Below are 16461 nucleotides of genomic sequence, written 5' to 3'. Positions count from 1 at the left end.
CTGTTGCAAAGTTAGCAAGGGAGAGACAAACACCAGACTCCTGATGTCCCGGGAGCTAATGCGTCACATATCATTCCATTTGGTCTGCACAAAAGGCGGTACAGATGGGGCAACTGAGGCCCAAAGAGTGGCAGTCATTTATCTCAGCATATGCCCCAAGCTTTGGGAAGAAGCCAGATCTTAGCATCACTGCTAGAAGAAAGCCTTGTATAAATAACATAAAGAACACAATCAGTCAGTTTGTCATAGGTTCAAATCTTAGCTCAGTCGTTTACTAGACAACAGACCCTGGGGTAAGTCACAGACCATTTCTGACCCTCACATGAAGAATGAAGCACACAGAGCCTACCTCACAGGACTGTCTGTGGGCTGGGGCTGGGGCTCAGTGCTAGAACCCTGGCTAGCATCTTCAAGGCCTGGGAAGAGTAACTATGGGCATACATAGCACATTTCTACAGGTGTTTAGAATCAGGCTATGTTTGGTTATAACCTGTTTATTTCCCAAAGCAAACTTGAGGCCAACTATGAAACTTAACAGCATATCCTATGTCACCACGTGACAAGGATAGGGGTCAGCGAAGGATGGTGCCATCGGCTATGTTCCCACTGCTTTGGTTTTATTAAATGGTCATCATTTTAAACAAAGGGGGAGGAAATCACACAAAATTAAAAGCCGTGTACACAAACAATTAAAGAGGATGGGGGAAATAGCAGGACTAGCAGCCATAAAACGTGAAGCATGTTTCAAAGTGGAGGTAAACTGAGTCCACCCTGACAACCAGATGAGTTCCCACTGACCAGTTATAAGAAACAAGGCCGCCTGCCCACAAAGTCTCCACAGCCTGCTTGCAAAGAGTCACTGCTGCAAGGACCCTTACATAAGCCAGGTCACGGAGCAAACTGTGATTTAGCAAAATGCAGAACCATCATTCACGGACTTTTCTCATTACAGGGGTCACCCAGGGCTTTAGCTGCCTGTCCCCAGGGCACGCTGAGTAAGCCCTGCCCCACCCAGGAGCACAGGTCTGTGGTCAGCTCCCCAGCTACACTTCTTCTGTGATGCTCACACCTGTACCCCTAATAGACTGCTCTCTCTGCTGTCATGGGGTCCATAGACCCTGTGGCTTTTGGAGCCTCTGGGAGAGCTAAGATGCCCCCCCATTCTCCATGTCTCTCCTCTCCCCCCCTTTTTTTTTTTTTTTTGCATATCTACTTCACTAATGATGACATTTTCACCCAAGTGGCAATGACAAGAGAAATTAGTTCACAGCTGTGGGCAACTGAACATTGAAGATTCCGATTAAACTTTCAAGGGGAAAATGCAATCTGAGCATGCAGAAGATCACTTGGTATTTGGAAAAGACTTCAGGGGAGAAGACCCGGGGGCGGGGGGTGGTGGCGCAAACAGGGAGAGTGCAAAGGCCTGAACAGCACTCTCAAAGGCACGGACTATGGAAAGCATAGGGTCCTTGTCAGAGATCTGGGTGGCTTAGTGAGCCCCTCAAGCTGGGGCACTAACAATGTTTCTGCTGACTGGCTGAACACAGCTCTTCCACAGCCCCTCCACAGCCCCTTCCAGCTCCTCTTCCTACTCCCCGGAAATGATTAAGAAATCTTGGCATTAAGCAGAACACGGCAATGCTCACTTCATGTACCCCTGGCGCTGCCCTCGGTGCCTTTAAAGGCTGGGAACTCAACCTAATGAAGTTAGACCCCTCAAGTGGACCATGGAGGCATGCAGATGAGATTGAACAAACTTCCCTGGGGCTCAGGCAGTCTCTTCTGCATTGCTAAGCATAGAGCAGCGAGGATTCAGGGTCAAAAGAAACTTGGCCTGAGCCCTTGGAGCCGTGTACTCTTCTGGCCTGCACAGCGCTAGGGTGTACCACTTACATCAGTGTCTTTGGATCCTCCCTGGGTTGGTCAGTGAGCAACCCACGCAGCTGTTTTTGGCAGCCTGATCCCTCCCACATTTAAATCTATTTTCTTATTTTTGCATCACAATGCCTGCACATATTTGACCTTCGACATATGGCTGTTACGCGCGTGTATAAGCGCATGAGTTCTGGGGGGGAAATGTTTGATGAATTTAATGTAATTTAAGGTCTGGATGTCAGGTATTGTATCACTCAGCTTGCTAGTCTAGGCCTCCTGCAGAGAGGTGGGAGAGTCAGTCAGACAGAGACAGAGACACAGACACAGACAGAGACAGAGATGGGAGGAAGGCAGGGAGGGAGGGAGGAGGGAGAGAGAGAGGAAGACAGCGAGGAGACTCAGAGAAGGAGACTCAGACTCAGACTAGCTCCTGTTCTTTCTAAGGTTCCTGGTCTCTGGGCCTTGACTTCTTCATCTATAAAATGAGACAAGCGGACTTTAACTTCCCAAAGCTCTGCCAGCCAAGTCATTCAGATCAAGAGGGCAAGCCCCTCAGGCTAAGACCCTCACAGCGCTGAGAGAACCATGGTTGACATTGCTTCCGCTCTGTCCCTTCTGTTGCTGGCTCCATTCTCAGGAGAGTGCTCACTTCAGGTGGCAGGATGCCGCCCTTATCTATCTGGAAAATAATCTCTTACCTTTGCATAGTCTTAAAGCCAAGTACCAGATGCAGTCTCCGTCTGAAAATTTGGTCATGCGCTAAAGGAATCCAATGTTCTGATTGGCCAGAAAGCACAAGACCCACCCACAATACAATCCCATAGGCTGAGAGTTGGAAAGCAGTGGTTCTCCGTGGTAAGTACGGGTACATTCTGAAGCAGTATATTATTATGAAAATACCTTACATTCTAAAAGACTCTAACTTTTGCTGGACTTCACATCCGGAGTTAATAATACTCCCTAATGTCATCTAAGACTTAAGGCTGCTATCCTACGGTGCACACGGCCTGTTTGTTTAACGGGCCTTTAAGAGAACAATGAAACCCCCACTCCAATGCCTTGGCGTTCCCGTGTAATCAATCAGCTTTTACAAGCTAAGCTAAAGCACAGCCGTAATCTTAATTTATGTGCTCTTCCTCCACGCCCTTGACCCATGAGTAACGGTAGTGCCGAAGTTTAAGGCTGGCCTTGGCTATAGAGCAGGACTCTGTTTCAGCCACACACCCCAAAAGAAAGGCAATGCGGAGCAAAGAAAGGTAACTCTCTAAAGGCAATTCCAGAAAGGATGGATTTCCTGAGAGTAAGGAATCTTCCAGGATTCCGAGAGTTCAGAGGCATCAGGAAAAGCTGGAGCTGTGAGCGTTCGACTATATTAAAATACAGGAGCAATGCCAAAAGATAGTTGTGAAAAGTATGCGGGTTTTGCTGTTTCTTTGTTTCACATTCGGTTTTTTGGAATAGAGTCTTACTCTGTCTCCAGGGAGGTTGCTAAGCTAGCCCCCAAACTTAAGCAGCTCTGCCTCAGCCCTCTGAGTGCTAGGACTATAGGCACAAACCATTCTAATTATGACATATCCATTTTCCACTTTACATAATTATTTTCAATTTTTTTCTTCGTTGAGTATTTTCAGTGTTCACGCTATTGTATAACATCTCATGCAAGTATATATTTTGTATTGAATATCCCCATACTCCTCTACCTCCCCCTCCCTCTTCGCCATCCTATTTGTTTCTTTTGTTCCCCTTGACAACTTAGCCATTATTCTCATGTCAAATATAAATACATGATTTTATGTAGCTATAAAATCTAGAGCCCACAAATGAGTAGAAACATGTATCTCTTGGAGGCTAGTTTAATTCACTTAATATGGTTATCTCTAGTTGTACTTATTTTCCTGCAAACAATGCAGCTTCATTCTTCTTCATAGCTAAAAAAACAAACAAACAAACAAAAAACAAAAAACAAAAACAAAACTCTTTGAGTGTGTGTGTGTGTGTGTGTGTGTGTGTGTGTTTTATACTTTCTTTATCCATTCTTCTGTCATTGCACTCCTCGGCTGGCTCTACAGATCAACTATTATGTGGTAAATGCGGAGGTATTCTTGATGCAAACTCAAGTGACGATCACCAGCCAAGAGAGCAACATAGAGCGACGTTGCTAATCACAAAATAAGTGCACAATTGATCAGAATCATGAGTTCACACAGTTCCACAAGCTACGTGTTTCACTTGAGGGAGGAGCGTGTTTTCTCAGGGGTGTGGATGAATCCCTAACTGTAGCCAAGTTGCTGGGCTGTTGTGGAGACGTCTGGGCTTTGTGACAATTTCCTTTCCTTGGTTTTTTTGAGACAGGGTCTCACACAGTAGCCTAGGTTAGCCTGGGACTATGAAACCTAGGCTAGCACTGAAGTTGCAGCTATCCTCCTGGCTCAGCCTCTTGTGTGTTAGGAGTACACAAGCAGGAACCACCTCACCTGGTTCATGACAGCTTTCTGTCTGTTGAGTGCAAGCTGTCATGCAAAGCAAGGCCTTCCCATAATCACATTGAGCTGTTCTGTGAGTGAGTAGCAGTGTCTATAATCTCACAAACAGCACAGTTTAGGGGGCTAGCGTGATGGCTCAGGGGTTAAAAGCCCAGGCTACTCTTCTAGAAGACTACGATTCAAGTCTCAGCAGCCACAGGGTAGTTCACAACCATCCGTAAATCTAGTCCTAGGGGAATCCAGTGCCCTCTTCCGGCTTCCAAGGGCATTGCACACATGTGGTACACAGACATGCACTACTGCAGAACAGCAATATCCCCAACAAAATAATTTTTTTAAATGTAGGGGCAATTTCAGAGGCAGAGTGGTAGCATATGCCTGTGATCCAAACACTGGAGGTGAAGGAAAAAGGATCATTATTTCCAGGCTAGCCCTGCCTCAAAAGACCACACATGAATGGGGGGGAGGGGGCACAGAATCCCCCTCACCCCAAAAGTGTAATTAATTCTGTGTTTCTTTTTTTTTTCTTTCTTTCTTTCTTTCTTTGTTTCTTTGTTTCTTTTTCTTGATACAAGGTTTCTCTGTATAGCCTTGGCTGTTCTGGACTCACTTTGTAGACCAGGCTGGCCTCAAACTCACAGAAATCCACCTGCCTCTGCCTCCCTGAGTGCTGAGATTATAGGCATGCACCATAGCACCTGGATTTTCCTTTTTCTTTTTCTTTCTTCCTTTCTTTTTGTTTATTTGTCGAAAATCAGGATTTCACTATGTAAACCATACTGATCAGTAAGCTGTGATCCTGCGTCAGCCCTCAGAATATAGAAGATACTGGTTAACACAGCCATACATAACTTTGAGTCTCTCATTTAAATAAACGTGAGACCCTTGCTCCTCTCAGCACAGAGATAGCCACAGCCTCAGCTGGTAATTGGGGGGGGGGGGGGGACTCCTCTTCTGTGTTCCTATTGGCCAAGTGTTATTTTAGTCACTCATGCTGTGGGTCTTGATGTTGTTGTTGTTGGATTTTTTTTTTTTTTTTTTTTTTTGGTTTTTTGTTTTTTTACTTCTTTTCTTTTCTGTTCTTTTTTCTTTAAAGCAAGGTCAGAAATAAGCTAGGGCAAGATGAGGAAGAAGCCCATAACGTCTGGTTGAACACAGCAGCGACCCTGAGGGTTGACAGAGGCAGGCTCCCCAGCTAGTGAAGCCACAAGGTTTGCAGATAATGAAACAGATTGATCTAACTGAGGGAGAGCCCAGGGCTGCTCCAACTCCAAGAAGAAGAGGAGGCAGCTTCCACTACGGGTTTTAAGACCCCCTAATGGGGACACATTAGGAGGTGGAGCCTCCTGCTTTCATTACCAGGAGAAGCACGTGTTAACAGACCTCTTTGCCTTGAAAAGCATAGACAGAGAGTTTGGGCCCTAGGAGGGATGGGGGGCAGGGAGGAGGGGTGGGGGGCGGGGAGCAGGCTTCTCAGGTGGAGTCTGAGGAAGTATATAGCTAGATAAGAAGTAGATAAATAGAGTCTGAATTTGCCAAAGGATTTTGGAATCTAAACAAAATAAGGTCTCCTCGCCCCCCGCCCTTTGGATTTCTGTAGCTGACAGTGGAGATGGTTCTCTGTGACAGACCTATTCAGCATGCACGGGAATGGAAACGTGAAATGAGTGCAGCGGGGCGGGGTGGGGCGGGGCGGGGCGCGGGGAGGGGGAGGGGCGCCCAGCAGTGTTCAGAGCGCTGCCCTTCTCTGGTTCTCTGAAACAGAGACCCGGAGGTTTCCCATCTTCCAGCAAGCCCCCACCCTGGCAGCAACAGTTGGGAAGGGAAGGAAGGGGGTCGAAGCACGCCGAGCTGGAGTCTTGAAGCCCAGGCAATTGAAGAGCAGCAAGCAGAGTGACAGAAGAGGGACCTGGAGAGGCGAAGATGGAGAGGTTGGTAGGCAAACGAGCCAGAACCAGGAGAGGGAGATAACTGCTGAGGGAAGAGAAGTGAGCGACTAGAGAAGACTAATTTGAGGATCTCCGTTCCCGGGATCCTCCGATTATTCCATCATTCAGGTCACCCGTGGCCCCCGAGGGCGTAGCGACCTGAGTGACAGGTGTCCCTGGCGCTTGGAGACACATCGACCGAGTCCCGCGGGGCTGAGGCCTCAGCGGCCGCTTCGATCCCCAACGTCAGATCGATGGCCTGCGCCACTGCGCGCTCCCCACCAGGCTGGCGAAGCCGATAAGTGGGAGCAATTGGGCCTGGCGACAGCGAGGCACATCCTCTCGGCGCGGGTGCCAGGGGCTCAGCTCGGCCCAATTAGGGCTGAGTGTCTAAATCGGCTGGGCCCGCGGCGGAGCATGTCCCAGCTTCACACCCGCCAGTCCCACAGCCACCCGTCGGCCATAGGAAGCCACGCACCGAGCCTGGCTTCGAAGCCTCTCTCTGCCTAGGCCACCGCGCCCCCATCCCGCTCTAGACGTCCACCCTTTCCCTTCCCAAGCCAAATGATCCCGCCTGTCCCTCTGCCTGGACACTGCCCTCTCTGAATTGATTCAATGCCAGAAATTCCAGGACAATAAATTCTGCCAGGTCCTCAAAACACAGGGACCTTGTGCCTGTTACAGCAAGGAGTCCGTCAGAAAGGTGCCGTAGCTGACACAGGAGCCTGAGCCCTGAAATTCAGCGCTGTCCTCTGTCCACACACAAGTGGACAAATAGGAGCCAGTAAGGATGCTAGCCCGTTTTTGTCTATGGACACAAGGCAAAGCAAGTCTCGCAAAGGTGGTGTCATGCTTATTTCACAGTGGAGGAAACACCTTTTCACACCAATAGTGAGGAGCCAGGGCTTGAGCCTGACTCCCCCACACCCCGCACCCCCCTCACCCCGACCCCGTCTCCATCTCCTGATACCACACTCAGTTGTTTACCAGACCCAGAAGAAAACAAAGCGTTCCAATACTTAGAGTACGGAGTGATTATTGCAGGAAACTCGGGCTTTCGGTGGCCTATATCTTCCTCCTTCGCTCTACAATCCTTTTGAGGGAAGCGTGTGAATTTGTTTGCCCACCCCTGTGAACATCCTCAGTAAATAAACCGATGTCCTTACTGTGCCAAGCATATAGCTGGGGTGAGCACAGCAGGGACCAGAACCTTCATAAGAGCAGAAGGACGGAGAATCTACACAGACAAAGGTGGCACCAGCTGTTGATACGACTTTGAAGCCAAATCTAGAATGGGTTAAGGCAGGAGAGCCAAAGGGCAGATTGGAGTTGCAATGGGGTTACTCGGATATAACCACGGCAAATTGAAAACACGGTCAATCTGAAATAAGTTTACTACAACTACCTACCAAGCATCCAAGCCTAGTCCGGCTTTGACAGCTCAGAATGGTCACCATTAGCCTACAACTGGGCAAAATCATGCAACACTAGCTTTATAACAGCTGGTGTCTCTCTCTCTCTCTCTTATGAGTACTCAGAGGTGGGTGTTTCATAGGCAAGCTGTGCAAAAAGAAAACACAGCCTCCAAAATCCACTGACAGACTGCTCCAGTGCACTGTAAGAGTGTTTCGTATTTGCTTTCATGACCTCATTGTCTACCCTGGCCTAGAAAACGCCAGACTTCAAATTTTGAGGTAATTTCTTTTGAATGTGCATCGCTTTTATAACATAAGCTTGGAAAGGTTTTAGATTCAGTTACGGTAGGTTGAGGAGCCTATCAGCCAACCATCTAGTTTCTCAGATGGGGAAGTTGAGGCCTGGAGATGTGGTGATTGTGTGACTGGAACAGGATGGCAGGGGGTCTTCATCCTTTCGTATGGATGGCCATTGAATGTTGTGACCTGAACTGAGCCAGAACCAAGGTCCAAAGACTTCTCCATCTAACACTTGGGAGAGGGGCCCTAATCCTAAAGAAAAAAAGAGACTGGAACACTTTTCCTCTCTTCCCTTCTCATCCACATTCTCCTGGGAAGTAACCTGGGTTGAGAGGATTTGCAGGCATGAGGGTGGGGGTGTTTGTTCTTTTTTTTTTTTTTTTTTTTTTTTTTTTTTTTTTTGGTCTTTTGGAATTGTTTATTTCCATTACAGATTCAGTATGAGCTCATTTCCTAACTTAAAGACATAGCTATTTTCAAGTGTAATGTTTTGCCCTTTCTTTTTCCTCCTCCTTTTTTCTTTTTTTCCTCTGAAATAGATTGTATTGTTTTTAGAGCAGTTTCTGGTCCACAATATCAAGCAAAACGCATAGAAATTCCTCACACAGCCTCTGCTTGCACACATTATGCACAGCCTCCCCCACAGCCAACACCTACCACAGTTCTACGTTTCTACGGTTTCCATGGTCTCAATGTTTGCAGCCCTCTCCTAAAATCACATGCTGGAAACTGACCTACAATACAATAGTGTTAAGCAGAGACCTTGAAAGATCACGGTCATGAGAGTTTGCTTCCTGGCTCTCATAGTGCACTCATACAAGAGGCACGAGGCATGGTGTTTGTCTCATCTGCTCCGTGACTGCACCCAGAAGGCGCCGGCCGTAAAGAATGTGCACTTGTTGACAATAGATCTTCTAGAGCGTTGGTCTTGGACTTTCAGGGCTCTGGAGCAATACGTTTCTATTGTCAGCTCAGCAAGTAATTGCCTGAATAGACTCACACAGTGAGGCTACATTACACATCACTTGTCACTCAAAGCCTGTAGACTATGGGTGTCGAGGCTTAATCTTGGCACGCATTCCATGGGTCCGAATAGATGTACACCATGCCTCACGGATTCACTGCCCTCCAAGTCTTCCATGGCCTTCCTGTTTATTCCTCCCTCCCCTCTAACTCACGGAAACCAGCAGTTTTTTCACCGTCAGCATTGTTTTGCCTTTTCCAGGATGACATATAATTGGGATAATATAGTGATACGCTCTCAGATGGCCTTCCTCTATTTTGGGGTATGTGGGGGTTCCTTTATACCCTTGCACTGCTCAGTAGCTCATGTCTCTTTTCTGCCCAGGGCTCTGAGTTGGCCCACCACGAAATCTCAATCATCTGGAAATGGTTGGGACACGTGAAAGGGCCAGTCCTGCTGATCCAAAGCTGCAGGATCTCCATGACACAGGGCAACAACAGGATAACTGGGAGGAGGCCCAGTGAGGAGCCAATATTGATGGTGTCACAGAAACCAAGAATCCAGGAACTAGACCAATGACTCATTGCAATGAACATTTGCAAGTGATGATGTGTGGACAGAGGGAGGTAGTGTGGGACACACTGTGACATACCACAATTCTATGATGAGATATTTTCTGTGCTTTGTTTTTTGGGGCAGGGTGTGTGTATGTGTGTGTTTTATTTTGGTGGGGGGAGGTTACAAGGACAAAGGGAGGATATGAGGGGACAGAGAGATGAACAGGATGGGGTACATGATGCAAAACTAAAAAAATCAATAAAAAGGAAGACAGAGGAGGAGGTCTGGAGAGAGAGAGAGCTCAGTCATTAAGAGCTTGCTGCTCCTCTCAGAAGAGCTAAGTTCAGTTCTGGGTACCCACATCAGGTGGCTCATAGCCATCTGTCACTCCAGTTCCAGGAAATCAGATGCTAATTTGGGCACTGTATCACGTAGATACACCAAGGCGCACACACAGGCATGTTAAACAACCAAATACATTTTTTTAAAAGATGTCTTTCCACATCAAATAACCTAACTAGAAAAATCCCTTCACTGACTTTCCCAGAGGCCAACCTTAATCTAAGCAGCCCCTCACAGGTATCCCCACAGGTGTGCGTCCTAGGTGATTCTAGCTCCTGTCACTCTGTTGACACTGCCTATCACTTCCTTCTGTCAAAAGCCACCAAGCTGATGAGACTCAGTGTGCAAGCTGGCATTCCTGTTGTACTTGCTCTCCTCAGCATCTGATATGGTTTCTGCTCTCTATGCAGTCATCTCAATAGTTGGATACTAGTGTCTCATTAATTTACATTTCCCCAAGGAGACAGGACATGGACTATCTTTCTATATATTTACGTGCTATCTGCATATCTTCTTAACTGATTTTAACAGGGTTGTTTCCATTCTGGTAGATTAGCTTTTAAGTGTTATTTCTGTATTTTGGATTTCATTAGATACGTCTTGTGAAAATACTTTCTTCTGGACCATGGCTTGTCTTTTCCTTCTCTTCTTTCCATAGAGCAGAAGACTTTAATTGTAATAAACACCTGCTCATCCGTTCTTTCCATCATAAAACACGCCTTCAGCACTGCCTTTCAAAGCTCTTTGCCATCCATGGCTGGGCATCATGGCACACGCTTCTAATCCCAACACTTGAGAGGCTGAGGCAAGAGGCTCAGGGATTCGAGGCCAGCCTTGGCTACACAGTGACTCTGAGGTCAGCTGAGAGCCTGCATTTTATAAAAGGTTATTGTCAAGCCCAACGTCATATTAATAATCTCCTATATTGTCAACTTTTGTAGTTTTACACTTCTGTTCATGACCCGCCGGCTTTAACTTAGATGACAGGAACAAGATCTGTGCCCAGATGTGTATTTTACAAGTGGATATCCAGTTGTTTGGTGCCATTTGTTAAAAAAAAAAAAAAAGAATCTTTTTTTCCACCTACAAAAAAACCTTTTTGCTCTTTGTCCAAAACAAAATGACTGTGTGTGTAGCTATTAAAAGCTCTCCGGTCTGTTCTCTCTGTCTGTCTCTTTATTCACCAATATCTCACTGTCTTGTGACCAGTGTTGTTTAATAATTCATTTTGGAATCACAGTGTCAGTCCTCTGACTTTTTTGCCTTTGTTATTGAGTAGGTTTTACTGAGCCTTTTGCCACTTCATATAGTATTTTTGAGGCAGGCCCTCACGGTTGCCCTGGCTTGCCTGGGATTTGCTATGTAGACCAGTCTGACCTCAAGTCCACAGAGATTTGCCAGCAAGATTTATATTTTGTTAGATTTATGGATAAATACTTCATCCCTATATGTCAAAGTATATTTGTTTATTAGTAATATCAATTGATATGCCAATTGATTTAATACATTAGTTTATACCCATAGCCTTGAAGTAAGTTACTGTTGCTTTCTTGGAAGATTTTTGTCTATTTTTCAGACTTTTGATAGATAATCTAGTAATCTGTGAACAATGACAGTTTACTTTTTTCTCAATCTGTATACCTTTTATTGTACTCTCTTGTCCTACTGAACCAAGCCTATCAGGATAATTTTGACAAGGAGTGGGAGCAGAAATTCTTGTTTTGTTCTTTTGTGAGCAGGAGAGTTAGCTTGCTGACGTTACTGGGGCTAACTGGAGGCTTTGTAGCTATCCCCTGTGAAGTAGATGACAGTCTCAGCTATTTAGTCTCAGCTATTTTTCTTTTCCAAGGGTTTGAAAATCATGAACGAGTGTTGGATTTGACCAAATAACTTTTGTTCATCTATTATATGATAATATGGTGTTTCTACTTAGCTTGCACACAGTACAGATTACATTGGCTAATGTTAAAATGTTAGATCAATCTTGCATGTCTGGAATAAATTCCTCTTGGCTTGTGATGTAGAAATCTTTGTAAACACCACTATATTCTATTTGTCCATATTTTTGCTGCAGATATTTGTGTAGACTTAATCAGAAATATTAGTCATCTGTTTCCTTCTTATTGTTTCAGTGTTTAGCCTTGGCATAGCATAAATGCTGGTCTCATAGGATGAACTCAAGAATAATTTTTCTGGTTTTGTCTTCTGAAAAATTTTTGTAGAGCATTAATTCCTTTTTTCCAATTATTTTTGGTAGAATTTTCCAGTGACTCCATCTGAGCCTAGTCCTGCTTAGAAGGCTATTGATTAATGATTCAGTTTCTATAAATAATACAGATTCATTCAGATTGCTGCTTTTGCACTGAACGTGTTTTGCTGAATGCGAACATATATGCCTAGAAATTGGCCCATTTGATCTAGTTCATCAATTTGTAGACAGAATTATTCATGCTATACTTTCATTTTTATATTCATGGTATCTACCGAGATGGCTTCTCTCTCTCTCTTTCTTTTTAAAGATTTATTTGTTTATTGTGTATGAGTGCTCTATCTGTAGAAGAGAGAATCAGATCACATTATAGATGGTTATGAGCCACCATGTGGTTGCTGGGAATTGAACTCAGGACCTCTGGAAGAGCAGGTGGAGCTCTTAACCACTGAGCCATCTCCCCAGCCCGGCTTCTCTCTTATAAGTGATATTCGTAATTTGTGCCCTCCTTTTGTTAGGCTAACTAGATGCTTGTTGATTTAATTTATATATTCAAAGAAGTAGCCTTTGATTTTACTGATTTTTCTGTATTTCTTGTTTTCAATGAGATTGATCTCTTGTTTTATTCCTTTTCTTCTACTTACTTTGGACTTAATAAACTGGGATTGTTGACTCCGTGTCTTTCCTCTTTTCGGATGCATCCATTTGGTGTTCTAAATTTCCCTCTACACAGTACTTTTGCAGCACCCTGTAAGTTCTGTGCGTTTCATTTCATTCAGTTCAAAATATTTTTAAATTTCTCTTGATATATGCTTTCTAGCTCACAGGTTATTTAAATGTGTGCTGTTAAATCTCCAAGAATATAGAAAACCCCCAGCTACCATTCTGCAACGAATTTCTAGGTAATTTCCTTATGGCTTGAGATTGGGTATCACATGACTTCCACCTCTTTGGTATGCTAATATGGCTGAGAGTGTGGGTGTTGGCGGCTATTCAGCATTCATGAATTAATTGTTCTATGGGATGTCCATTGTGTCCTCTTGACTGATGCTGCTGTTGACTCTGCTGTTGACGATACTGTATGTTCTTATTGACTCTTGCCTGCTAGGTTGGTGCGTTTCTGATGGAGGTGCTGAAGCTGCCAATTGCCCCTGAGTGCACCCTCACATGTGGTTCTATGCAACACCGAGAGCTGCTCCCAAGGGCTCTGGGTACACACTGAGCAAGCAAGTGCTCTACAGACTGGGCTGCATCCCCAGCCACACTTTCGGTTAGTGTTAGTGTCACTTTGTCCATCCATTTACTTTTGATCTATGGTCAAATGCACGTACAGATATAAGGCACAGTTAGGTTTCCTTGTTTTCAACCCATAGCTGAGTCTTGGTTTCTGGTTTGCTCCCCAAGTCTGTCTTTCGGGGTCTGCATTTACATGGATTTTGAAAGTGATTTGAGCACAGCTGGTTCTATCCAGGATGTGTGTTTTCCTTTCTGTCATGGCCGCACTGCATTCTTATTTCTATCTTCTGCTAGTTTTCTCCATTTATATAGTCCAGTTTTCTCCTTTCTTTGCAAATACATATTTACATTTATGTGTGTGGGGTTTTTTTTATTTCTGCTTTATTCCAGGGTTGTTCTAAAGCTCTCAGGGTACACTGCAGCAAACCCAACTCTGCTTTGAAATAACCCTATACCACCTCATGGGTACTGTAAGGAACACAGGGCAGTGACAAACTAACCCTAATTTCTTCTCATCTCTAAAAACACTGCTGCACTTACTTCATTTGAATACAATAAATAATGACATAGACACGAACGCATGCATAAACACATATGCATAAATAATTGTGAGTTACTATCGTTGGCTTAGACCAATTAGTAGATCAATTTAAAGTAAGAAAATTGTCTACCCCTAGAGCCACTGCAGATGTGGCTGCTGAGTCACATGTGTTCCAGTAGGTGGCAGAGAGGAAAGAGGCTATGTGTTCTGACCTGTGAAGATCTCAATAATTAATAGCATAACATTTCCTGAAAAAAAGCAAACCTGAGATGACCACCAGCCCAGTGCCAGGGGCCCCACACAGGGAGCTAGCCTGAGATGACAACCAGTCCAGTGCCAGGCAGCCCCAGACGGGCTCCCAGGACATGGAGCAAGCTGAGGGGGTCTGAAAAGAAGAACCCTGCCTGGGACCAAGGGCCCTGGATAAAAGTGAGCCCAGACAGATGACTGGGCAACAAAGTAGAGCTGGCACTGGATATGAGGGTAGCAAGTGAGCTGGCCCTGAGGGCATGAGTACGGGAAAACTGGCCCTGCTTCTTGTCTGCTGTGCAGTGCCATCAGTAAGAAAGAAATCCCCTCCCCTCACTTTCACCCATGTCACCAGCAGAGGGTAGGAGAGTTGGCCCAGACCAGGTTGTAAGCACAGGAGAATTGTCCCTGCCCCTCACCTGCTACAGCACTCGGGAAAACAGGACCTTCACCTAGGCAGCACAATAGAGCTGATGGCAGAAGCCCAGGTGAACCAGCCCCACAACTTGTCTGTTGTGTAGCAGCCTGGGCAAAGTAGAGATGCCCTCCTCCCCTCCTTCCTCCCTTGCTGTCTATAGCATCAGGAGAGTTGGCTACAGAGTCATAACGGTGGGAGAACTGGCCATGTCCCTCACCAACTGCAGCACTCAGGACAGTGGGTCCTGCACCTACCTGGACAGCAGGGCAGAGCTAGGCCTGGTTGCAGGGGAGTTGCTGGTGAGAAGGCCCCAAGGGCATGAGAATGGGAGAACTAACAGACTGGCCAGCTCAGATACCTCTCAGGCCTAGATCTAGGGCTTCGAATTGGCCCACAGTGAACATTTGTAAGCAAAGAAGTATAGGCAAATGGCTGTACTCTGGGACACACTGTGACACACTACAGCTTCCACAATGGGATTTTTTTTTCTCTGTTGTGGGGGAGGTTGCAAGGTGGAGGGTATGCATAAGAGGAGGGGGAGATAAATGGAATTGGGGTGAATGATGTGAAATTCACAAAGAACCAATAAAAAGGTTTTTTTAATTTACACAATAGGAAAAAAAAACCGAGTAAGAAAGTCAAGTGAGGATTGCCAAAATGGTTCAATGGATTAAAGCATCTGGCACCAAATACACTCTCTCTCTCTCTCTCTCTCTCTCTCTCTCTCTCTCTCTCTCTCTCTCTCTCTCTTCTCATCTCTCTCTCTCTCGCCTCCCTCTCTCTCTCTCTCTCTCTCTCTCTCTCTCTCACACACACACACACACACAAGAAAATGTAGTAAAAACTTTTAAAAGAAACTGAAGTTGTCTTAATTTCCCTTCCTCTCTTCTCTTCTGACGTAACCTTCACTTACCTGCCTTTCCTTGTGCAAGCTGAGTTCATGGCCTAAACCATACCCTTTCCCTTTTCCCTAAAGAACCTCTTTTGATGTTTCTTGTAAGGCATTTCTACAAGACACACGTTTCTTTAAACTTATTTCCTGAAAATAAAACTACTCTTCATTTCCCCTTTGCTTCTGAAAGTAATTGTACTAAGTGCCAAATTTATTCTTTGCCTCCGCGGTTTCTGAGAAGTAGGGTGTGACTCTTATTTTTGTTCTTCAATAGAAAAGGAAATTTTTTCTTATGTCTTCTTTGGGGATTTTTAACATAAAACTTACGTGAAATACATAACATGATATTGTGATATGCACACATGCTGTGAGATGATAACTGTATCACTTATCCTTACATACCTGTAACCCCACGATCAACCCTCGGTGAGTTTCAAGTACCCAATATACAATGCAGTGCTCCTGACTCCTTATTTTTAGTCAGTTTTTCACCACAGTGACAATACATGTCAATACATAGACGGAATAGAGCATTCTAGAGATGAGACTTTTTAGCTCACAAACCTTCTACCGCTTGCTTTCAGGCCTGTGATACAAAGCCAAACATGGCAGAGAGTATGGACCAGAAATATGCTCACTTCTTGGCATTGAGAAAGCAAAGAAAGAGGCAGGGCTGGGGTTCCAATAGACACACCCTCAGTGGCCTTATCTCTTTCTAACTATGTGCCACTTCTTAAAGATGCCACCACCTTCCAATACCAGTGTGCACCTTTGGGAGTCATCCATATGCAACAGCATATATGCACCATGCCATATAGGAAAACACCAGCGTTTACTCGTCCCACACGGTGGGGACTATACACTCTGACCAGCAGCTCCCACCACCCTCAACTCCCAGTGCTGGCAGCGGCCACTTTGCTCTCTGCCTCTTATGTTGGCTCTTTCAGATACTCTAAATCAAAAAGTGAGATCGTGTGATGTCTGTCCTACTGTTTCTAGCTTTATCTACTTATCATAATGTTCTCCACGATCATATCTGTCTTCGCATTCT

The 16461-nt window shown here is 45.2% G+C and overlaps 1 pseudogene; it reads left to right on the top strand.

Annotated features, from left to right (window-relative positions):
• The first annotated feature begins 13976 nt into the window (after positions 1-13976).
• LOC127209729 (uncharacterized) lies at positions 13977-14097 on the top strand (annotated as a pseudogene).
• The last annotated feature ends 2364 nt before the right edge of the window (positions 14098-16461 follow it).

Source organism: Acomys russatus, chromosome 26 (assembly GCF_903995435.1).
Source record: "Acomys russatus chromosome 26, mAcoRus1.1, whole genome shotgun sequence".
In the NCBI taxonomy this organism is placed as follows: Eukaryota; Metazoa; Chordata; class Mammalia; order Rodentia; family Muridae; genus Acomys; species Acomys russatus.
This window is presented reverse-complemented; position numbering and strand designations above follow the sequence as displayed.